The sequence below is a fragment of the Pongo pygmaeus genome, chromosome 5, assembly GCF_028885625.2.
Source record: "Pongo pygmaeus isolate AG05252 chromosome 5, NHGRI_mPonPyg2-v2.0_pri, whole genome shotgun sequence".
NCBI classification, from domain to species: Eukaryota; Metazoa; Chordata; class Mammalia; order Primates; family Hominidae; genus Pongo; species Pongo pygmaeus.
This window is the reverse complement of record NC_072378.2, coordinates 144,626,780-144,635,839: the sequence shown is the minus strand read 5'-3', so window position 1 is coordinate 144,635,839 and position 9,060 is coordinate 144,626,780.

Below are 9,060 nucleotides of genomic sequence, written 5' to 3'. Positions count from 1 at the left end.
TCCTCCAGAAAATTATTAGAATTGACAAACAAATTCACTAAAGTTGCAGGATGCCAAATCAATAGAGTACAAGGTAGTACCAAATCAACATACAAAAATCAGTAGCATTTCTATTTGCCAACAGTGAACAATCTGAAAAAGAAATCAATAAAGTAATCCCATTTATAATAGGTGCATATAAAATTAATTACCTAGGAATTAATTTAACCAAAGAAGTGAAAGATCTCTCAATGAAAACTATGAAACATTGATGAAAGAAATTGAAGAGGACACAAAATAATAGAAAGATATTCCATGTTCATGAACTGGAAGAATCAATATTGTTAAAATGTCTGTACTAGCCAAAGCAATCTACTGATTCAATGCAATCCCTATAAAAATACCAATTACATTTTTCACAGAAATAGAAAAAAGAATCCTAAAATTTATATGGAACACAAAAGACCTAGATTAGCCAAAGCTATCCTGAGCAAAAAGAAGAAAACTGAAAGAATCACATTACCTGACTTCAGATTATACCACAGAGCTATAGTAACCAAAACAGTGTAATACTAGAATGAAAACAGATACATGGACCAATTGAACAAGATGGAGAGCCCAGAAACAAATTCATACATCTTCGGCGAACTCATTTTCAACAAAGATGCCAAGAACATTGGTGAAAAGACAGTCTTCAATAAATAGTGTTGGGAAAACTGAATATCCATATGCAGAAGAATGAAACTAGACCCCTATCTCTCACCATATACAAAAATCAAATCAAGATGGATTAAAGACCTAAATCTAGGACCTCAAACCATGAAACTACTAAAAGAAAACATTGAGAAAACTCTTAAATCTAGACTTAAATCTGGGACCTCAAATGATGAGACTATTAAAATAAAACATTGGGGAGTGGACAAAGATTTCTTGAGTAATACCCCACAAGCACAGGCAACCAAGGCAAAAATGGACAAATGGGATCACATCGAGTTAAGAGCTTCTGCACAGCAAAAGATACCAACAACAAAGTGAAGAGCCAACCCACAAAATGAGAGAAAATATTTGCAAACTATCCATCTGATAAGGAATTGATAACAAGAACATATTAGGAGCTCAAACAACTTTATAGGAAATAATCTAATAATTCAATTAAAAATGAGCAAAAGATCTGAATAGATATTGCTCAAAAGAAGACATACAAATAGCAAACAGGTTATTGAAAAGGTGCTCAACATCACTGATCATCAGAGAAATGCAAAACAATACTACAATGAAATATTATTTCACCCCAGTTAAAATGGTTTTTATTCAAAAGACAGGCAATAACAAATGCTGGTGAGGATGTGGAGAAAAGGGAAAACTTGTACACTGTTGGTAGGAATGTAAATTAGTAAAACCACTATGGAGAACAGTTTGGAGGTTCCTCAAAAAACTTAAAATAGAGGTATCATACAATCCAGCAATCCTGTGGCTAAGCATATACCCCAAAGAAAGGAAATCAGTATATCAAAGATATATGTGCACTTTCATGTTTATTGCAGCACTATTCACAGTACCCAAGAGTTGGAAGTGTATTAGTCCATCTTCACACTGCTATGAAGAAATACCTGAGACTGGGTAATTTATAAAGGAAAGAGGTTTAATTGACTTACAGTTCCACATGGCTGGGGAGGCCTCAGGAAACATACAATCATGGCAAAAGGCAAAGGAGAAGCAGGCACCTTCTTCACAGGGCGGCAGGATGGAGTGAGTGCCACCAGGGGAAATGCCAGATGCTTATAAAACCATCGGAGCACATGAAACTCACTCATTATCACAAGAACAGCATGGGGGAAACTGCCCCCATGATCCAATTACATTCACCTGGTCCTGCCCTTGACACATGGGGATTATTACAATTCAAGGTAAGACCTGGGTGGGGACACGGAGCCAAATTGTATTGGGAAGCAACCCAAGTTTTTGTTAATAGATGAATGGATAAAGAAAATGTGGTACATATACACAATGGAGTATGATTCAGATCCTGTTATTTGCAGCAACGTGGATGGAACTGGAAGTCACTAAGTAAAATAAGCCAGGCACAGAAGGACAAACTTTGCATGTTCTCACTTATTTGTGGGAGCTAAAAATAAAAATAATTGAACTCATGGAGATAGAGGGTGGAAGGATGGTTACCAGAGGCTGGGAAGGATAGTGGAGGGATGGGTGGAAAATGGGGATTGTTAATGGGTACAAAAAACACTGAGAAAGAATGAATAAAATCTTGTATTTGGTAGTACAACAGGGTGATTATAATCAATAATAACTTTACTGTATATTTTAAAATAACTCAAAGTGTATAATTGGTTTGTAACACAAAGAATAAATGCTTGAAGTGATGGATACCCCACTTACCCTGATGTGATTATTATGCATTACATGCCTGTATTAAAATACCTCATGTACTCCATAAATATATATACCTACTATGTACCCACAAAAATTAAAAGTAAAAAATCATTCTGGCCAGGCGCGGTGGCTCACGCCTGTAATCTCAGCACTTTGGGAGGCCAAGGCAGGTGGATCACGAGGTCAGGAGTTCGAGACCAGCCTGGCCAATATGGTGAAACCTCGTCTCTACTAAGAATACAAAAATTAGCTAGGTGTAGTCCCAGCTACTAGGGAGGCTGAAGCAGAAGAATCGCTTGAACCCGGGAGGCAGAGGTTGCAGTGAGCCAAGATTGCACCACTGCACTCCAGACTGGGCAACAGAGGGAGATTCTGTCTCAAAAAAAAAATAAAGAAAGAAAGAAAGTTAAAACCTTCTGCACTTCAAAAGACACCGTTAAGAAAATGAAAAGGGCCAGGCTGTCTTGGCTCATGCCTGTAATCTCAGCACTTTGGGAGGCCTAGGAGAGAGAATGCTTAAGGCCAGCAGTTCAAGATCATCCTAGGCAACATGGAGAGGACACGTCTCTACAAAAAATTTAAAATTAACCAGCCATAGTAGCATGTGCCTCAACTGCTTGGGAAGCTGAGGCAGGAGGATCACTTTAGCCCAGGACTTCAAGGATACAGCGAGCTACAAAGATGCCGCTGTACTCCAGCCTGGGCAACAGAGTGAGACCTCACCTCTAAAAAATAAAATAAATTTTAAAATGTTTTTAAAAAGAAAATGAAAAGGTAAGCCACAGAATGGGAGAAAATATTTTCAAGCCATATATTTAACAAATGACTAGTATCTAGAATATAAAAAGAACTTCTTCAAATCAACAATTTAAAAAATTCAATTTTTTAAATAGACAAAAGAATGGATGGACATTACCAGCAAAGAAAATATGCAGGTAGCTAATATTCACATGAAAAGATGGTCAACATCATTAGTTATTAGGAAAATGGAAATTAAAACCACAACGAGATACTACTTCACACCCACTAGAATGACTATAATAAAAAGTCAGACAATACCAAGTGTGGGCAATAATGTGAAGAAAATGGAATCCTCTACACTGCTGATGGGAATTTTAAATGATAGGGCCACTTTTCAAAAGAGTCTGGCAGTTTTCTTTAAAAATTAAACATAAATTAACTGCCTGGTATGGTAGCTTATGCTTGTAATCCCAGCACTTTGGGAGAATAAGGAGGGAGGATTGCTTGAGCCCAGGAGTTCAAGACTACAGTAGGCTATGATCTTGCCACTGCACCCCAGCCTGGGCAACAGAGTGAGACCCTGTCTCAAAAAACAATAACATAATTTTACCATACAATACAGCAATTCCACTTCTGGATATTGACCCAGGGAAATGATGATATATACCCACATGAAGACTTGCACATAAATGTTCACAGCAACATTATTTATAATAGTGAAGAAGCAGAAACCATTCACTCTTCCCTCAAGTGGTGAGTGAACAAATAAAATGTGGTGGTATATCCATACAATGAAAGACTATTCTGCAATGAAAAGGAAAAAATTACTTACAATGCTACAACATGAATAAGCCTCAAAAATATTACGTTACGTGAAAGTCAGTCACAAAAGACCAAATATTGTATAATTCCACTTAAATGATCCAGAAGAGTCAAATCTATAGACAGAAAATAGACTAGTGGTAGACTCAGTCTCAAAACAACAACGCTGGGCACGGTAGCTCATGCCTGTAATCCCAACACTTTGGGAGGCTGAGGTGAGAGGATCACCTAAGGTTGGGAGTTCTAGACCAGGCTGACCAACATGGAGAAATCCCGTCTCTACTGAAAATACAAAATTAGCTGGGTGTGGTGGCACATACCTATAATCCCAGATACTTGGGAGGCTGAGGCCGGAGAATTGCTTGAACCCAGGAGGCAGAGGTTGCAGTGAGCCAAGATCACGCCATTGCACTGTCAGCCTGGGCAACAAGAGTCAAACTCTGTCTCAAACAAAACAAAACAAAAACGACAACAACAAAAAATCAAAAAATACAAAAATTAGCCAGGCGTGATGGTGCACACCTGTAATCCCAGCTACTCAGGAGGCTGAGGCAGGAAAATCGCTTCAATTCAGGAGGTGGAGGTTGCAGTGAGCCGACATCATGCCACTGCAATCCAGCGGGTGACAGAGTGAGACTGCGGTCTCCAAAAAAAAAAAATATATATATATATATATATATATATATGTGAATCAGTGAGTGCTTTTTGTTTTTGTTTTTTTTGAAATGGAGTCACACTCTGTTGCCCAGGCTGGAGTGCAATGGCATGATCTCGGCTCACTGCAACCTCCGCCTCCTGGATTCAACCGATTCTCCTGCCTCAACCTCCCAAATTGCTGGGATTACAGGCGTGGGACACCACACCTAGCTAATTTTTGTATTTTTAGTAGAGATGAGGTTTCACCATCTTGGCCAGGGTGATCTCCAACTCCTGGCCTCAAGTGACCCACCCGCCTAGGTCCCCCAAAGTGCTGGGATTATAGGCGTGAGCCACTGCCCCTGGCCTGAATTGTATACTTAAAATAGGTAGATTTTATGGTATGTAAATAATATCTCGTTAAAGTTGTTTTTAAAAGCAGAATACTTCCAGCCACCTAGAAACAAACTTTATAAGTAAAGAAAATATAGTGTTTTGTTTTTTGAGGCAGGGTCTCTCTGTTGCCCAGGCTAGAGTGCAGTGGCATGATCATAGCTCAGTGCAGCCTCAAACTCCTGGGCTCAAGCAATCCTCCAGCCTCAGCCTCCTGAGTAGCTAGATCTACAGGTGCAAGCCACTACACCCAGCTAACTTTTAAATTTTTGTGGAGATGAGATCTTGCTATATTTCCCAGGCTGATCTTGAATTCCTGGCCTCAAGTGATTCTCCTGCTTGGCTTCCCAAAATGCTGGGATTACAGGCATGATCTACCACACCTGGCCTAAGAAAACATAATTAAGTTCCAACTAGGTGGTGGAATATGAATAATTTTTATACTTTATGTTTTTCTGTATTTTATAAGTAAAAATATTTTTCATACCAGAAGAAACAATAATGATAATTTTAAAAATTATCCTCTGAGAGTCACACATAAACCCACTACACAACAAACCAGAGGAGAGCTGTGTAAAGTCACCTTGATAGAGAAACAGAATTACTCTCAGGCCTTATTTGGCAGTAACCTGATTAAAGTTAATGACATGTAAAGAATGAAGAATCAGGCTGAGTGCCATAGTTTACGCCTATAATCCCAGCACTTAAGGAGGCCAAGGTAGAAGAATCACTTAAACTCAGGAGTTTCAGACCAGCCTGGCCAACATAGCGAAACCCCATCTCTATTAAAAATACAAAAAACTAGCCTGGCATGGTGGCATATGCCTGTAGTTCCAGCTACTTAGGAGGCTGAGGTGAGAGTATCACCAGAGCCCTGGAAGTTGAGGCTGCAGTGAGCTGTGATTGTGCCACTGCACTCCAGCCTGAGTGACAAGAGTGAGACCCTGCCTCAAAAGAGAAAAGAAAGACAGAGAGAGAGAGAGAGAAAAAAAAAGAAAGGAAGGAAGCAATAAAGAGAGAGAGAAAGAAAGGGAGAAAGAAAGAAGAATCAATCAGCAGAGAACGTTCATCAATAAAGAAAGCAAAGAAAACAGACAGTTGCAGAGGCAAGCATTTCAGGGCTTAACCAATCCCATGCAGCAAGGTGAAGGCTGGTCACAGAGCAGGCATGTATAACCCCATGGTGGAGATGGACATCACACGTCTCACAGAACTTTAGGACATTAGGCATTTTAAATGTGTCTTAGTCTATTCTTTCTGCTGTAATAAAAATACCATAAACTGGGTGGCTTATAAACAAAAGAAATTTATTTCCCACAGGTCTGGAGGCTGGGAAGTCCAAGATCAAGGCCACACACCTGCTTTCTAGCTCATGGACAATTTCTCTCTGTGTCTTCTCACAATGGAAGGGGTGAGGGGTCTCCTGGGCCTTAGGGTCAGCTCACCTTTCTTGGTGACAATCCAATTTTGAAAAGAACGTTTCATTCAATCTTCATATAAAGACATCCAAGACACCAAAACATATTAAAAGTATAATATGTTCAGCATATTTTATTTAAGAACCCTCTCATTGGAAGAATTTAAATTCTTTAAATCTTGTACTTATTGGCCCCAGACCATCCAATGAAAATTCTATGTCAATGAAAATTCTAGCACTAGCCAGTTCAATTTCACTCTAGTCATAAGACCCATCCTGGTTAAACAGAGAGCTTCCTTCTAATGACTTTTGGTGTCGTTGATGCTAGAAAGAGCCTTTGGCTCTGTACCTAAGCCCTCTGCTTCTGGGGACAATGGAGCATATCTGAGTGCTGAGCTATAGTGTCCTGCAATATATAGGCACTGACCTTTTGTCCTGGTCATAATTTCTATTCTTATTCCCATATGAGACATTGAGGCCAAGACACTGTGCCTCATTCTGTCTGCCCTCTACCTCCTTTCATAAACCCCCATTCTAGCTGGACCCCAATGAAATCCCCGCTCTGATCCTGGATGGATCTTTTGATTGCGGTGCTCGTTGGATGCTCTGAACCACCTTTTCCTAGAATAGTGGTTCTCAAACTTGGTTGCTGTGATGCAGCAATTCAGTTCTAATGCTAATCACCCACAGTTAGCATCAGAATCCATAGGTTTACAGGAAGTCCTCAATAAGACTGCCCTCATTTCAGATGCCAGCTGCAAGTTCAGGAGTCCCCAGGTCACCTGCACTTCTGACCAACTGGCTACAAATTTGGGGGGTCCTACTACGTTTTCAGGTTCAACGATTTGCCAGAATGACTCAGAGAATTCAAGAAAGTACTATTCTTATTATTGCAGTTTTATTGCAAGCAACACAAATTGGGACCAGCCAAATGACAATACACATAGGGTGGGATCTAGGAGGGTCCCAAATGCAGAACTTCCATGCCATCTCCCCAAGGAGTCAGAATACATCACTATCCCTGCACAGGAAGCTCCCCCAAGCCTTAGTGCCCAGAGTTTTAATTGAGGTCTCATTACATAGACATGATTGATTGAATCATTGGCCACATGACTGAACTGAGTCTCCAGCCCCCTTCCCCACCCTGTAGGTTGGGCTAATATCACTGTTGTTCAAAGACCCAACCCTCTAATCACGTGACTGGTCTTCCCAGCATGCCTAGTTCCCATTCTGAGTCATTGCCTTAGTGTAAACTCAGGTGTGGTCCAAGGGGCCGCCATGAATAACAAAGACACTACTATCACAGGAGGGAATTCTAAGAATTTAAAATCTCCCTCTCAGGAACTGGAGACAAATGCCAGCCAAATCCTTTCTCATAGAATAGTTGCATATTGCAATCACTTAAGAAGGTTTTTTAAAATGTTCATGCCTGGATGCCACCAGAAGAGTCTCATTTAATTGCTTTGGGGAATAACCTGAATATGAAGATCTTTAGAACCCCCAGATGATTCTAACATACTGCTTTGTTCCATTCAGGCTGCTGTTTTAAAATACTGTAAATTGCATGGCTTATGAACAGTAGAAATTTATTTCTCACAGTTCTGGAGGCTGGGAAACTCAAGACACAGGCACCAGCAGATTTTGTGTCTGGTGAGGACCTACTTCTTAATTCATAGATAGCTGTCTTCTTGCTGGATCCTTAAATGGTAGAAAGGGCAAGGGAGCTCTCTGAGACCTCTTTTATAAAGGTATTAATCCCATTTATGAGGACTACACCCTCATGACCTAATCGCCTCCCAAAGACCTCATGTCCAAATATCACATTGGGTATTAGGATTTAACATATGAATTAGGGTGGGTACACAAACATTCAGTGTGTAGCACATACCCTATAAACTGTGCTGCTGACCCTCCTTCATCCTCTTAGTATGAACTCCTAGGATCTGTGTGCTCCTTCAAATTAAATTGGAATTGTTAGTTTAGTTAATAGAGCTCACAACATGCCACTTGGCTGGGGCCAGCCATCTTATGATCCAGGTTAAGTCTAATGCCTCTGTGTTGCACAACTCCAGGGGGCTCTATTCATATTATACTCTGTAAATGGCGCCCCTGGATTTATGCAGTGTACACACTACACCATATAATGGGGCAAAGTCTTGTTCAGTCACTACCCATCAAGTTTACACCAAGCAAATTTGCCAAATGACCAACTTATCAGGTTTATCAATTTTACTTACATATTTATTAGCTCTATCAGGAATATTTTCATAGTTCTATCAGCTTTAAATTTTAAGTTTAAGACCATCTAAAAGTAAATCAGAATTTAGCTAAAATGATCTATATTAAGAAGAAAATATGGACTAAAAGATTCCCATAGGAGATGCTGAAATTTTGAAAAGTTGAACATTTTGTGAAAGCCCATAGTGAATTTAACATTCTTATTAAATTCACTATTAGCAAATTTTGTAAATTCATGTAAATTTGATATGTCAGATTATTCTATAAATTAGCTTTCAGAAAACTGGCTTTCAGTGAGTGGGAATTCTTGAAATTGTTTTCTCAGCTTCTTCTTGTGAGAAAGATTTTAATTATCTAAAACAATTGCTTATGTGAGAATGAGTTATACCCTCGTATTTTCCACCAAGATTTCCTTGTATAGAATGCAATTTGGAGATTTCATT